Source organism: Lissotriton vulgaris, chromosome 5 (assembly GCF_964263255.1).
Source record: "Lissotriton vulgaris chromosome 5, aLisVul1.2, whole genome shotgun sequence".
Taxonomy (NCBI): Eukaryota; Metazoa; Chordata; class Amphibia; order Caudata; family Salamandridae; genus Lissotriton; species Lissotriton vulgaris.
Window position 1 is genome coordinate 21,249,664 of NC_141693.1, and position 15,657 is coordinate 21,265,320.

Consider the following 15,657-nt stretch of genomic DNA (forward strand, 5'->3'; position numbering starts at 1 on the left):
CATTGCTTTTCTAACACCTTAAAAGTCTCTTGGCAGCTGCTAACTCATCTGAGCTCCATGGTGTAGTGAGGGTTTTCCTGCAAGATCTTTTTTGCTTACTAGAAGTGGTTACGTCCTCAGCAGATGTAAGCCAGCCATGAAAACATTCAGCATGAATTTAGTATTATTAATTGGCGAGGGTGAGCAGGGAAGCCGTGGCGCTGCATGGCACCCGTCTGAGGGTACCCTATCCCGTCGGTGCTAACTTCAGTTGTGCAAACTGCAGCCAGGAATGCATGGCTTTGAGGCAAGCCGCATTTGACAACAATCCGCAAAGTGGTACCCGTATCAAAATACATTTTGTTTAAAAGTTTGTAAACAAATATTATTAGAAGCTTCACAATTCTAGATCCTTAAAAATCTTACAATCATATTGAAATTTCAAAATCAAAAATCGTGCCAGAAGGTAAGGTCCGCCTTGGATCGCTCCACAAAGTGGTTTGCAAGTAAGTATTGAATGTTTAAATCTAGCGATATATTTAATATTCACAAAAGGGTGTATGGAGCGGGGGGGGTCGGGGGTCGTAATGATGAATGATAGAAGTAGTTTCTACAGAAGTAAGTCTGAATGCCAATTTAGATGTTTATCATGTGAGTCTGAGAGTGAAAATAATTGTTGCAAAAAGGTAATAGCCAGTAGCCAGTTTCCATCCAAGGTGTGTACCACATTATTCAAAATTGATCTTTCGTTCAAAATATGGATGTAGCACATACAATACCTATAGGGTAGTTGAATATTGAGAATTTGCTAGCATCAAAAAATATCATGCAGCTGATAAGAGACGTGATGCTGGGCAATCAAGTGGAATTTTATTTGCAGTATTCGAAATAAGAAAATTACTAAAATTAATAATTTGGGGTGTTCGTAACATAATAATAATAATAATAATAATAATACTGGATTTTATACAGCGCGAACAGCTACCTCACGAGGAGGTGTCCCGGCGCTAGTAGAATACAGATAGCCTGGGGCAAAGATAGGAGAACTAGCGTGGCTGGGTGAAGAGCCAGGTCTTTAGCATCTTCTTAAAGCAGGGTTCGGATGGGGCCTGCTGGATTGCTTGTGGTAAGGAGTTCCACAGAGCGGAGACGTTTGCTGAAAAGGTACGACCGCCAAGGCGGGCCTTTTTAGCTCGCGGGACGACCAATTGGACACGGTCATTAGACCGTAGTGCGCGGCTTTGGGAGTATCTTGGAAGGCGTTTTTTTAGGTAAAGTGGGCAGGAGCCATGCAGAGATCTGAACGCAAGCGTCAGAGCTTTGAATTTTATACGGTTGGCCACTGGCAGCCAGTGCAGGGTTTGAAGATGCGGAGAGACTGACTGCTTGAAAGGGATTCGCAGTAACAGTCTCGCAGCCGCATTTTGAACTACCTGAAGTTTGTGGGTCAGGTATTTTGGGAGGCCCAGGTATAGACCATTGGCATAGTCCAGCCGTGAGGTGACAGTTGCATGGACGACCATTTTCCTGCAGCTCTCCGGTAGGAGTCTAAGAATTGTTCGGAGGTTTCTTAGCTTGCTCAAGCAGCACCCGGCCACTTGTTGGATATGGGAAGTAAAGGACATTTTATCATCCCATCTCACTCCAAGGTTTTTTGCCGAGTGACTGGGCGAGGGGGGGGGGGCCCATCTCCAAAGGCCACCAGAGATCTGGGGCGGGGGTGGGACCCTTACCGAAGAAGATGACTTCGGTTTTATTGGCATTTAGTTTTAATTTATTAGTATTCATCCAGTGAGCAATGTCCTGGAGACTGGAGACATATTAGGCCAGAAGTGGATGGATGATACAAGGACAGTTTCTTATGATCATCAACGCTGCCACCAACCTTAGGTTACAGTAATTACAGTCCTACTGAGTTCCATTTTTCCGAGGAATATTGTCTGTGTTTTAATGAAAGAGACTGAACAAGAAAGGCAAAAGTATTTTTAATAATAGATATTTACACCATATGGTGATATGGTTACAGAAAATAAACTCTGCTCTGTAATCGTTGATAATGCACGAGGCTGAAGGGGCTAATAGTATCGACTAATCCCTTTTTCCTGAAAAAACAATATTGAGACTGGCTACGTCCGTGAACTCGAAGGGCCTCCTACATTACCATCGCTTGGGGAGGGGACACCGATAATCAATAGTGTTGCATTGAAGTAAATTCGAAGGAATATCTCAAAGGCGATCCCTTCCTGAGTTTTTACAGAGGCATAATATGTGTAAATAGTGCAGCAAACACATTTGATAGTGCATAAAATGTTAGACCAGGAACCGGATATATGGCATTCTGGTTAACAGAGACCTCTGCTGCTGTGCTTTGTGTGGAAAACACATTTTTTAACAAAACAATGTACTCTGAAAATGTGATTTATCCTGCATTTGCATTTATCAAGTGTAATAAACATGACTGTCCAACAGATGTCACTTCATGAATATTTAAAATGTATTAGCATTGGATAATCTGTCTACTCAAAGATTTAGAAGTCTTTAAAATATTCAAAAAAGATATGTTAACAAAAGCTGCAGGCGTTCTCGAGCCGTATTATGTATTTGGTTAAAAGATCAAAAAGTCCAAGACATAAACAACACTCGACTCTAAATGACCATCCAGCAGAGAAGCAGACTAGGATCCTCAAATAAACTGAAGGACTCCATCTTGAAGTCCTTACTTGTATCTGCATGTGAGGTCATTTAACAGTTCAAAAGGGCGCCAAGTAGTTTGGTTTTACAAAAACAGATTTTGTATACTTCTAACTATAGATTCCTCACCTTGTGAACGCCCCCAGCTGCTAGACTGGATCCGGAGATTGTTCTCAGTATTTACCTAGTGCATTGACTCTACATTGGGTCTGGCCCCTACATAACCACAACCTCCACGCACTGACGTATGTTCCTTTTTTTGTGTGCCTTCTGACGTGGGCATGGAGCTTGCTCACTCAAATTCTGTCAGGCTCAGAGGCATTTTTTTTTCTACAACTCTTAGCAGTGAGCTAGATTTGCCCTTCAAAAACAACTGGGTTCACACCATGTAAGGACTGCCACAAGCATATATTGGTGAAGAGCCCCCACGAGGCTTGTCTCTGGTGTTTGGGCCACAAACACAGCTTGCCGTTGTGTGACTAATGTCCAAAGATGAATCTGAAGGCCATCTCCAACCGCAGGGCTACACTTTACATCTCAGAGCACCATAAGAAGTTCATGAAGACCAAGTCTCGGTCAAATTCAAAAGCGCATACACGCTTCTGCTCCTGAGGCTGCTCAGTCAACAATCCTTTTCGAGGTAAAGGTCTTTAAATACATCAAAGACGAACAAGAGGTAAAACCTCGCACAAGAGGTAAAACCTCGGCTCCCCTTTGTCCTGTCGCTCCCATTACAAGGAGTCTTGTGATGCCCTCGATACGCCTAGGTCACAAACTAGGTTTCCATCTTCAAAGCGGATTCTTTCCCTCATTCCTTTGTGGCTCAGTTTCCTGAGTCCAGGAGATAAGCTGCTGTAACTCTGTGGTTCGAGGCATGTGGGCTGCTGAATTCATATCTGTGCATAGATCGCCGCCTAGTGTTGGGTCCGGATGATTGCACATTGTTGTCCTGGAAGAGTCTTCGAAGTATCACGTGATAGGTGGCTCCTCCCCTGGACTACAGTGCGCATGGGCATCGCCTCCATCCCCAGATTGTTTTTTTCCGCCATTGGGTTCGGATGTGTTTCGGTTCCCTCTGTCGGAATCGATAGTTGTTTAACTTCTAACTTGAGACCAAAAGGTCTTTAGGCTTGGCGTCGGTATTGTTTTCGTTCGGGTTTGTCTTTTTTCTCAGCTCCGAACGCTTCCTGCCCCTCCGCGTGCTGTCGGCGCGGACGGGCCTACTCGACGCTCCAGACTACTGAACATGGAACGAACTCCGTTCAAGAGGTGCCCGGTGTGCACCTCCAAGTATTCACACCTCGACGTGCACCCTGTGTGCAACAAATGTTTGTCACCGGACCATGATGAGGCCAGGTGTATGGCCTGCTCAAAGTTCCGGTGTAAGAAGACCCTCAAGCATCGTCGGGCCGCTCGACTCCAGGCCCAGTTGTCGGCACCCCCGGCGCCCCCGCCGGACAACATCTTCGAAGAATTTGTTGAAGACGACAATGTCTCTCAAGTTTCGGACTCTAGCCTTGCGTCGGAGGGAGAGGACTACGACGCGGGAGACGAAGAGTTTGATGAAGCCGGCGACGAGGTAGGGGACGACGATGGGGCCATTGCCACCGTGGGGGATAGCTCAGAGGAAGAGCATCCTCAAACTGACTCAGGGGTCAACCCCCAACATACGGCCCAGGTCGAGGGATTGCCTTCGGGCCTTACCCAAGACCTCGTTACTAGTCCAGCAGCCCCGCCTCTTGGCCCGGCCACGGACATTTCTGATGCGCCACTCCCGTTGAAGAAAACGAAAGTGAAGCCATCAGGATCCACACCAACGGTTTCGAAACCGAAAGTGAAAGCTCCACTGGTGGGACAGAAGGCTCTAGAGGCGTCAACATCTAAAAAACTCAAAATGGCCGACCTGAAGAGCCACGCCAAGATGGCCGACCCGAAGGGCCTCGGGGTCGACGCCGAAGGTGAAGGCGGCTGACGCGGCCGTGTCGGCGCCGAAGATGGTCGAGGTCGATGACCCGAAGAAAGCTTCAAAGAAGCGTCAAGGCGATTCCAGAGCTCTGGCTGCGCCGGCTCCGGCCGTCGGGGCCAAGGATGGCACTGTGTCGGCTCCGAAAACGGTGCCTCTAGCCGACCCGATTCCCGACTCTGGGAAATCGCTCGAGCCGGTCAAGCCCTCTCCAGCCTTAACGAAGAAGGTTGCGGAGTCCCTGCAACGGATTCGGAAGGACGCTGTGGTTCCCGAACCGGAGGGCGTGGTGCCGAAGCCCGCATCGAAGCCGGCAAAGGCGCAAACGCCTATCCGCTTCACCCTGCCGCCAAAGTCGACGCCGAAAGCCTTCGCTCCGAAGCAGGGGGCGGACGTGCCCTCGAAGGGGGTGTCGACGCCCAAAGCGTCATTGGTGTCGAAGCTTCGACTCCAGCCACTCGCGGAGGAAGAGCGTCGAGAGGTCATCATCGACGCCAATACTGGGAAACTGTCTCTCCACAAGAGGAAAATCACCACGGAGCCGGTGTTGGAACATTTTCGGATCCCTCTCAAAAACAAGAAGGACTCGGCGGGTACTTCGGCCCCTATGGAGCCTTCGTCTCCCAAAGCCTTAGACCGTTCTCCAACGCGGGGGATGGTGACGATGAGGAGGAGGTCGAGTACAACTATCCGGCGTACTCGGATCCGGAGGAGGAACATGAACCTTGGTCGGCCGGAGGCGACCCAGAGGACCCGCAGTCGGGTCAGGAACCGCAGCTCTTTGCGGCAAAGACCTCACAGACGGAGGACTCTGCAGCCTTCAACGCTTTGATTGAGAGGGCTGCAGCTAATCATGATGTTGAGCTACATTCAGATCCTGTGGATGTGGATTTTTTGTTTGACACTTTCTCGGTGGCCGAAAAGTCAGTCAAGACATTGCCAATGCTCAAAGGAGTGCTTAAGCACGCGCCGGAGGTCTTCAAGGAGCCCACTCGGGCACGTGTCATCAATCCTCGAATTGACAAAAAATATAAGGCAGCGCCCTCGGATCCAACATACATCAAGGGACACTTGCCACTGGACTCTTTGGTTGTATCCAACGCACGCAAGAGGGCGAATTCACAGACCACTGGTGACGCTCCTCCCCCAGACAAAGAGTCGAAAATATTTGAGGCCTCAGGGAAACGGATTGCTGCGCAGGCAGCTAACATTTGGCGCATTTCAAACACGCAGGCCCTACTTGCACGCTACGATAGGGCTCATTATGACACCCTAGAAACACTGTTGCAGCACTTGCCTGACCAGTACAAGGAGGCTGGGGAGATGTTAATTCAGGAGGGAAAGCTAATCACTAACGCTTCCATCAAATGTGCGCTAGATGTGGCTGATACAGCCTCCAGGGCGATCAACACTAGTGTGTTGCTAAGAAGACATGCATGGCTTAGGATATCAGGCTTTAAACCAGATATACAAACAACCATACTGAACCAAACAGTTAATCCTGACCACCTGTTTGGCCCAGAGGTGGATGCGACACTTGAAAAAATGAAAAAAGACACAGACACTGCTAAGTCTATGGGGGCCCTCCAATCTCAGCAGTTTCGGGGTGGTTCTTTTCGCCGCTCCAATACCAGAGGCACCTCAAGGGGTCAGGCATCGCAATCCACACAGTACTATAAGAGCAATACCCAGACCTCATACACCAACAAGGGTAGAGGTGGCTACAGAGGCAACAACGTCAAGGGCAGGGGACGTGGAAACAACAGCTCCAGGTCCACCGCCGCCAACAAACAGTGACGCCTTGTCACTGCCCCCCGACCACACAACACCGGTCGGGGGGAGACTCCAGCAGTTCCTGCCCGCGGGGAAATCCATCACCACGGACAGGTGGGTCAAATCTCTTATCCAGTACGGTTACTGTCTGGAACTTACTTCCACTCCACCAAACATACCTCCAAGAAACCGTCCTATGTCCGGCGAGCACTTGCACTTGTTGCAGCAGGAAGTTCAAGTCATGCTGCAAAAAGGAGCAATAGAGCTCGTCCCACTGCAAGAAAGGGGAACAGGGGTTTACTCCCTGTATTTTCTAATCCCCAAAAAGGACGGATCCCTCAGGCCCATCCTGGACCTCAGGCCCCTCAACTGGTATATTCTCTCGGAGCACTTCCATATGCTCACGTTACAGCAGGTACTCCCTCTGCTTCAACAGGGGGACTTCCTGGCTACGTTGGATCTAAAGGATGCATACTTTCATACCCCCCTGCATCCTTCCCACAGGAAGTATCTCAGATTCACGATTCAAGACCAGCACTACCAGTTCAGGGTTCTGCCGTTCGGGGTCACCACAGCGCCAAGAGTCTTTACAAAGTGCCTGGCGACTGTGGCGGCGCATCTACGACGCCAGAACGTCCACGTCTATCCTTATCTGGACGACTGGCTCATTCAGGCAAAAACAGAGCAGCAGTGCGCCGACCACGTGTCCCGCACCATTCATCTCCTGCACGATCTGGGATTCTCGCTGAACTATCCAAAATCCCATCTCCAACCCGCCCATATACGGCAGTATCTGGGCGCAACAATAAACACTCTGGCAGCCACTGCGCAGCCAAACTCAGTGAGAATCGCCAGTATCCAAACGCTGATCCAACGATTCAGACCTCAGCACTCGCTTCCAGCGAAGGTGTTCATGCAGTTGATAGGCATGATGGCCTCCTGCATCTCCATCGTCCCGCACGCGAGACTACATATGCGTCCGCTTCATGAGTGCCTGGCACGTCAGTGGACTCAGGCTCATGGGCAACTGACAGACCTAGTGTTGGTGAGCGGTCGGGCTTACAACTCTCTGCATTGGTGGAATCCACAAAACCTTTGCAAGGGCCGACCGTTCCAGGAGCCTGTGCGACAGATTATCCTGACAACGGACGCTTCTCTCCAGGGATGGGGAGCGCATGTACTCCATTACACGGTGCAGGGACTATGGACACTACAGCAGAGGAAGATGCACATCAACGTTTTGGAACTGATTGCAATCTTCATGGCCTTGAAGGCATTCAAAGTACATCTGTGCAACAAGGTCGTGTTGATCCGGACGGACAACATGACGGCCATGTACTACATTCAGAAACAGGGGGGCACACACTCTCTGCAGCTGTCTCATCTGGCTCAGAGCATGTGGAAGTGGGCCATTCAGAGGAACATCTTCCTCATGGCGGAGCATCTCCCGGGCAAAGACAACCAGATGGCGGACCTGCTCAGCAGGCACAGCCACCAAATGCACGAGTGGGAGATACATCCATCAGTACTCCAACCGTACTTCCAAAAGTGGGGTCATCCAGAGATAGACCTGTTCGCCACAAAGGAGAACGCAAAATGCCAAAGCTTCGCCGCCAGGTTCCCACACCCGCAATCGCAGGGCAATGCGATGTGGATGAACTGGTCAGGCAGATTTGCGTACGCTTTTCCCCCAGCACCTCTGATACCGCTGGTGGCACGCACACTCAGGCAGCACTCGATGACTCTCATCCTGGTTGCTCCAACGTGGGCTCGCCAACCATGGTACACCACGTTTCTGGAACTCTCCGTGGTACCGCATCAAAGGCTTCATCTCACTCCCAGCCTTCTGACGCAGAGCCATGGCGACATTCAGCACCCAGATCCGCAACAGCTCAACCTGGCGATCTGGCTCCTGAGGTCCTAGAGTTTGGCTACCTCAATCTTCCCCCCGATTGCATGGACATCATTCGGGAGGCAAGGAAGCCCACTACTCGAGCTTGTTATGCGGCTAAATGGAAGCGGTTCGTCATTTATTGTGCAAACCACAACATTGACCCGCTGGATGCTTCCATTCAGAACATCATTTGTTACCTGTTCCACCTGTACCAATGCAATTTGGCGTATTCTTCCATCCGCATTCACTTGTCTGCAATGGCAGCATACCTCCAGAATAGGCAACACCTATCACTTTTTAAGGTCCCTGCTATCAAGGCTTTTCTGGAAGGACTCAAAAGAGTCATTCCACCACGGACACCACCAGCTCCGGAATGGAACCTCAATGTGGTTCTTACAAGGCTGATGGGTCCTCCCTTTGAGCCACTGCACTCTTGTGAGCTTCAGTTTCTGACTTGGAAGGTTGCTTTCTTAGTAGCGATTACATCGCTACGGAGGGTTAGCGAGTTGCAGGCGCTCACCATCCAAGAACCTTTCTTCCAAGTACACGCTAACAGGGTGGTGCTCCGCACTAACCCTAAATTCTAACTCAAGGTTGTATCTCAATTCCACATGAACCAAACAATTGAGTTGCCAGTGTTTTTTCAAAACCCAGAGTCACTGGCGGAGCGGATGCTCCACACCCTTGATGTTAAAAGAGCCTTGATGTACTACATTGACAGGACAAAAGATTTTCGTAAGACCAAGCAACTTTTCGTTGCATTTGCCTCGCACCACAAGGGAAACGCTATCTCCAAAGCTGGGATCGCTAGGTGGATCGTGAAATGCATTCAGATCTGTTACGCCAAAGCTAAACGCACTCTCACAATTCCACCAAGAGCCCACTCCACCAGAAAGTTGGGGGCCTCTATGGCTTTCCTAGGTAACATTCCCTTAGAAGATATTTGTAGAGCAGCCACATGGTCTACCACACATTCTTTCACTAAACATTACTGTGTAGACGTGCACTCTAAACAGCAGGCAGCTGTTGGTCAGGCTGTTCTCAAAACACTTTTTCAAACTGCTGCAGCTGGCACGGGCGGCCGCCGCTAATGGAGGGACTGCTATGTATTCTATGCACAGATATGAATTCAGCAGCCCACATGCCTCGAACTGCAAATGCTACTTACCAGTATGCATCTGTTCTTGGCATGTAGGGCTGCTGACATTCATATCGCCCACCCTCCTCCCCGGCGCCTGTAGCAGCTGCAGTATTCATTTACATATATTTATATGCTCTTAGCATGGGCATCACTCACATACTTCACTCCATCTCTGCCAATGGCTAAAAACAATCTGGGGATGGAGGCGATGCCCATGCGCACTGTAGTCCAGGGGAGGAGCCACCTATCTCGTGATACTTCGAAGACTCTTCCAGGACAACAATGTGCAATCATCCGGACCCAACACTAGGCGGCGATCTATGCACAGATATGAATGTCAGCAGCCCTACATGCCAAGAACAGATGCATACTGGTAAGTAGCATTTGCAATTTCAGAGAGGCCATGGAAAAAATCTTTGGTATCCATTAAGATCCCTCTGCAGCACCTTCTGGCCCTGGAGTGTCCTCCAGTTGGTCTACCGCTTGGTAGATTTGTCCCTACATGAACTGTGCCACACAACCTCGCACTGAGGCTGGCCCGACCTCTAACATGAAGCTGAACCATACACCTCTTAGGATGATGCAATCCACTCCATGAGCCAGTACGTCGACGCCAGAGGGGGAGGCTGATAGACTTCTCAGACTCCGAGCCCAGCCAGAGCGACCTCTATCCACTCCCCCTCCTCTCTTTGTCCAGGCTGCTCCTCCGTGGGTCTGTGCCCAGGTCCAGCTCCTCTCTTCTCTCCACTCCCGCTCCTCTCTGGGTCTCTGCCACTCCCGCTCGTCTCTGGGTCTCTGCCACTCCCGCTCGTCTCTGGGTCTCTTCCACTCCCACTCCTCCCTGGGTCTCTTCCACTCCCACTCGTCTCTGGGTCTCTACCAGTCCCGTTCCTCTCTGGGTCTCTACCAGTCCTGCTCCTCTCTGGGTCTCTGCCACTCCCTGCTCCTCTCTGGGTCTCTACCAGTCCCGCTCCTCTCTGGGTCTCTGCCACTCTCGCTCCTCTCTGGGTCTCTACCAGTCCCGCTCGTCTCTGGGTCTCTTCCACTCCCACTCCTCCCTGGGTCTCTTCCACTCCCACTCCTCCCTGGGTCTCTTCCACTCCCACTCGTCTCTGGGTCTCTACCAGTCCCGCTCGTCTCTGGGTCTCTGCCACTCCCGCTCCTCTCTGGGTCTTTACCAGTCCCGCTCCTCTCTGGGTCTCTGCCACTCCCGCTCCTCTCTGGGTCTCTACCAGTCCCGCTCCTCTCTGGGTCTCTACCAGTCCCGCTCCTCTCTGGGTCTCTGCCACTCCCGCTCGTCTCTAGGTCTCTGCCACTCCCGCTCGTCTCTGGGTCTCTTCCACTCCCGCTCCTCTGTGGGTCTCTGCCACTCCCGCTCGTCTCTGGGTCTCTTCCACTCCCACTCCTCTCTGGGTCTTTGCCACTCCCGCTCCTCTCTGGGTCTCTACCAGTCCCGCTCCTCTCTGGGTCTCTGCCACTCCCGCTCCTCTCTGGGTCTCTGCCACTCCCGCTCGTCTCTAGGTCTCTGCCACTCCCGCTCGTCTCTGGGTCTCTTCCACTCCCGCTCCTCTCTGGGTCTCTGCCACTCCCGCTCGTCTCTGGGTCTCTTCCACTCCCACTCCTCTCTGGGTCTTTGCCACTCCCGCTCCTCTCTGGGTCTCTGCCACTCCCGCTCCTCTCTGAGTCTCTACCAGTCCCGCTCCTCTCTGGGTCTCTGCCACTCCCGCTCCTCTCTGGGTCTCTACCCTGATAAAACAGAATTGGTCCTTACGGGTGGTTCCTCCAGTCCCTTGAACTCTTTTTTCTGGCCTTCTTCTTTAGGTTCTCCCCCCATACCCTCTTCCTCAGTCAAGACTCTGGGCATCAAACTTAATAATCATCTCAACCTTCACTCACAAATTAATTCTGTTGTTTCTTCCTGTTTTCTTGTTCTTTGAACTATTCGCTCTGTTTCTCGTTTCTTTTCTCCCCTTGCACTTAAGTTAATCATGTCCGCACTGGTTGTCTCCCGGCTGGATTACGCCAATGCCCTCTACAACGGCATCCCAGCGTATAGTCTGCGGAAGCTCCAGCTGGTTCAAAACCAGGCGGCCAGATTGGTATATGGTCTCCCCCGCTCCCATCATTCTACCCCCCTACTAAAGGCACTACATTGGCTACCTGTCAGGGAGCGATCCCTGTTCAAAACCGGTTGTATGGTCTTTCAGGCGCGCCAGGGGACTGCCCCTGCTTTCATCTCCTCTCTGATAAAAGAGTACATCCCCTCCCGTGAGCTTCGCTCTTCCACACAATCTCTCCTTCAGGTACCCCGATACAGACGCAAGAAATGGGGCGGAGCTAATTTTTCAGTACTAGCTCCATCCTTTTGGAACTCCCTCCCTGATCACTTGCGTCTGGCAAGACACTATTCTCTGTTTCGCAAGGATCTTAAGACTTTTCTTTTCACTCAGGCTTTTCCCTAATGTGAATTGATCCTAATTTTCTTTCTGCATTTGTTTCTTTGTCCTGCTGCTAAATTTGCCTCCACAGCGCCAAGAAACCGTATGGTGAATGTTGCGCTATACAAATATTTTAAATTCAAATTCATACCAGTCCCGCTCCTCTCTGGGTCTCTACCACTCCCGCTCCTCTCTGGGTCTCTGCCACTCCCGCTCGTCTCTGGGTCTCTGCCACTCCCGCTCATCTCTGGGTCTCTTCCACTCCCACTCCTCTCTGGGTCTTTGCCACTCCCGCTCGTCTCTGGGTCTCTTCCACTCCCACTCGTCTCTGGGTGTCTGCCAGTCCCGCTCGTCTCAGGGTCTCTGGCACTCCCGCTCGTCTCTGGGTCTCTTCCACTCCCACTCCTCTCTGGGTCTCTTCCACTCCCGCTCGTCTCTGGGTCTCTTCCACTCCCGCTCGTCTCTGGGTCTCTTCTACTCCCGCTTGTCTCTGGGTCTCTTCCTCTCCCGCTCCTCTCTGGGTCTCTGCCACTCCCGCTCGTCTCTGGGTCTCTGCCACTCCCGCTCGTCTCTGGGTCTCTGCCACTCCCGCTCGTCTCAGGGTCTCTGCCACTCCCGCTCGTCTCAGGGTCTCTGCCACTCCCGCTCGTCTCAGGGTCTCTGCCACTCCCGCTCGTCTCTGGGTCTCTTCCACTCCCACTCCTCTCTGGGTCTCTGCCACTCCCGCTCGTCTCTGGGTCTCTTCCTCTCCCGCTCTTCTCTGGGTCTCTTCCACTCCCGCTCTTCTCTGGGTCTCTTCCACTCCCGCTCTTCTCTGGGTCTCTGCCACTCCTGCTCATCTCTGGGTCTCTGCCAGTCCCGCTCGTCTCTGGGTCTCTTCCTCTCCCGCTCGTCTCTGGGTCTCTTCCTCTCCCGCTCATCTCTGGGTCTCTTCCTCTCCCGCTCATCTCTGGGTCTCTTCCTCTCCCGCTCTTCTCTGGGTCTCTGCCACTCCTGCCCGTCTCTGGGTCTCTGCCAGTCCCGCTCGTCTCTGGGTCTCTGCCAGTCCCGCTCGTCTCTGGGGATCTGCCAGTCCCGCTCGTCTCTGGGTCTCTGCCAGTCCCGTTCGTCTCTGGGTCTCTGCCAGTCCTGCTCGTCTCTGGGTCTCTGCCAGTCCCGCTCGTCTCTGGGTCCCTGCCAGTCCCGCTCCTCTCTGGGTCCCTGCCAGTCCCGCTCCTCTCTGGGTCTCTGCCACTCCCGCTCCTCTCTGGGTCTCTGCCACTCCCGCTCCTCCATGGGTCTCTGCCACTCCCGCTCGTCTCTGGGTCTCTGCCACTCCCGCTCGTCTCTGGGTCTCTTCCACTCCCACTCCTCCCTGGGTCTCTTCCACTCCCACTCGTCTCTGGGTCGCTACCAGTCCCGCTCCTCTCTGGGTCTCTACCAGTCCCGCTCCTCTCTGGGTCTCTGCCAGTCCCGCTCCTCTCTGGGTCTCTGCCAGTCCCGCTCCTCTCTGGGTCTCTGCCACTCCCGCTCCTCTCTGGGTCTCTACCAGTCCCGCTCCTCTCTGGGTCTCTACCACTCCCGCTCGTCTCTGGGTCTCTGCCACTCCCGCTTGACTCTGGGTCTCTGCCACTCCCGCTCGTCTCTGGGTCTCTTCCACTCCCACTCCTCCCTGGGTCTCTTCCACTCCCACTCGTCTCTGGGTCTCTACCAGTCCCGCTCGTCTCTGGGTCTCTGCCACTCCCGCTCCTCTCTGGGTCTCTACCAGTCCCGCTCTCTCTGGGTCTCTGCCACTCCCGCTCCTCTCTGGGTCTCTACCAGTCCCGCTCCTCTCTGGGTCTCTACCAGTCCCGCTCCTCTCTGGGTCTCTACCAGTCCCGCTCCTCTCTGGGTCTCTACCACTCCCGCTCCTCTCTGGGTCTCTGCCACTCCCGCTCGTCTCTGGGTCTCTGCCACTCCCGCTCGTCTCTGGGTCTCTGCCACTCCCGCTCGTCTCTGGGTCTCTTCCACTCCCACTCCTCTCTGGGTCTTTGCCACTCCCGCTCCTCTCTGGGTCTCTGCCACTCCCGCTCCTCTCTGGGTCTCTGCCACTCCCGCTCCTCTCTGGGTCTCTGCCACTCCCGCTCCTCTCTGGGTCTCTGCCACTCCCGCTCCTCTCTGAGTCTCTACCAGTCCCGCTCCTCTCTGGGTCTCTACCAGTCCCGCTCCTCTCTGGGTCTCTGCCACTCCCGCTCGTCTCTGGGTCTCTTCCTCTCCCGCTCATCTCTGGGTCTCTTCCTCTCCCGCTCTTCTCTGGGTCTCTTCCACTCCCGCTTGTCTCAGGGTCTCTGCCACTCCTGCTCGTCTCTGGGTCTCTGCCACTCCTGCTAGTCTCTGGGTGTCTTCCACTCCCACTCCTCTCTGGGTCTTTGCCACTCCCGCTCGTCTCTGGGTCTCTTCCACTCCCGCTCGTCTCAGGAAGTCTGCCAGTCCCGCTCGTCTCAGGGTCTCTGCCACTCCCGCTCGTCTCTGGGTCTCTTCCACTCCCACTCCTCTCTGGGTCTCCTCCACTCCCGCTCGTCTCTGGGTCTCTTCCACTCCCGCTCGTCTCTGGGTCTCTTCTACTCCCGCTTGTCTCTGGGTCTCTTCCTCTCCCGCTCCTCTCTGGGTCTCTTCCTCTCCCGCTCCTCTCTGGGTCTCTGCCACTCCCGCTCGTCTCTGGGTCTCTGCCACTCCCGCTCGTCTCTGGGTCTCTGCCACTCCTGCTCGTCTCAGGGTCTCTGCCACTCCCGCTCGTCTCAGGGTCTCTGCCACTCCCGCTCGTCTCAGGGTCTCTGCCACTCCCGCTCGTCTCAGGGTCTCTGCCACTCCCACTCCTCTCTGGGTCTCTGCCACTCCCGCTCGTCTCTGGGTCTCTTCCTCTCCCGCTCTTCTCTGGGTCTCTTCCACTCCCGCTCGTCTCAGGGTCTCTGCCACTCCTGCTCGTCTCTGGGTCTCTGCCAGTCCCGCTCGTCTCTGGGTCTCTTCCACTCCTGCTCGTCTCTGGGTCTCTTCCTCTCCCGCTCGTCTCTGGGTCTCTTCCTCTCCCGCTCGTCTCTGGGTCTCTTCCTCTCCCGCTCATCTCTGGGTCTCTTCCTCTCCCGCTCTTCTCTGGGTCTCTTCCTCTCCCGCTCTTCTCTGGGTCTCTTCCACTCCCGCTCGTCTCAGGGTCTCTGCCACTCCTGCTCGTCTCTGGGTCTCTGCCAGTCCCGCTCGTCTCTGGGTCTCTGCCAGTCCAGCTCGTCTCTGGGTCTCTGCCAGTCCCGCTCGTCTCTGGGTCTCTGCCAGTCCCGCTCGTCTCTGGGTCTCTGCCAGTCCAGCTCGTCTCTGGGTCTCTTCCACTCCTGCTCGTGTCTGGGTATTTTCCACTTCCACTCCTCCCTGGGTCTGTGCCACTGCCACTCCTCTCAGGGTCTATGTCCCTCCCAGTCCCCTCTGGATCCGTGTACTCTCACTCCTCCCAGGGTCTGTGACACTCCCGCTCATCTCTGGGTCTCTGCCACTCCTGCTCGTCTCTGGGTCTCTTCCACTCCCGCTCGTCTCTGGGTCTCTTCCACTCCCGCTTGTCTCTGGGTCTCTTCCACTCCCGCTTGTCTCTGGGTCTCTTCCACTCCCGCTTGTCTCTGGGTCTCTTCCACTCCCGCTTGTCTCTGGGTCTAAACCACTCCCGCTTGTCTCTGGGTCTCTTCCACTCCCGCTTGTCTCCGGGTCTCTTCCACTCCCGCTCGTCTCTGGGTCTCTTCCACTCCCGCTCGTCTCTGGGTCTCTTCCACTCCCGCTC

At 53.6% G+C, this 15,657-nt stretch overlaps 1 protein-coding gene across 1 annotated transcript in view; it reads left to right on the forward strand.

Annotated features, from left to right (window-relative positions):
• Window positions 1-15,657, forward strand: part of VARS2 (valyl-tRNA synthetase 2, mitochondrial) — a 228,570-nt gene that overhangs the window by 180,184 nt on the left and 32,729 nt on the right. The gene's annotated exons all lie outside the window — the stretch shown is intronic.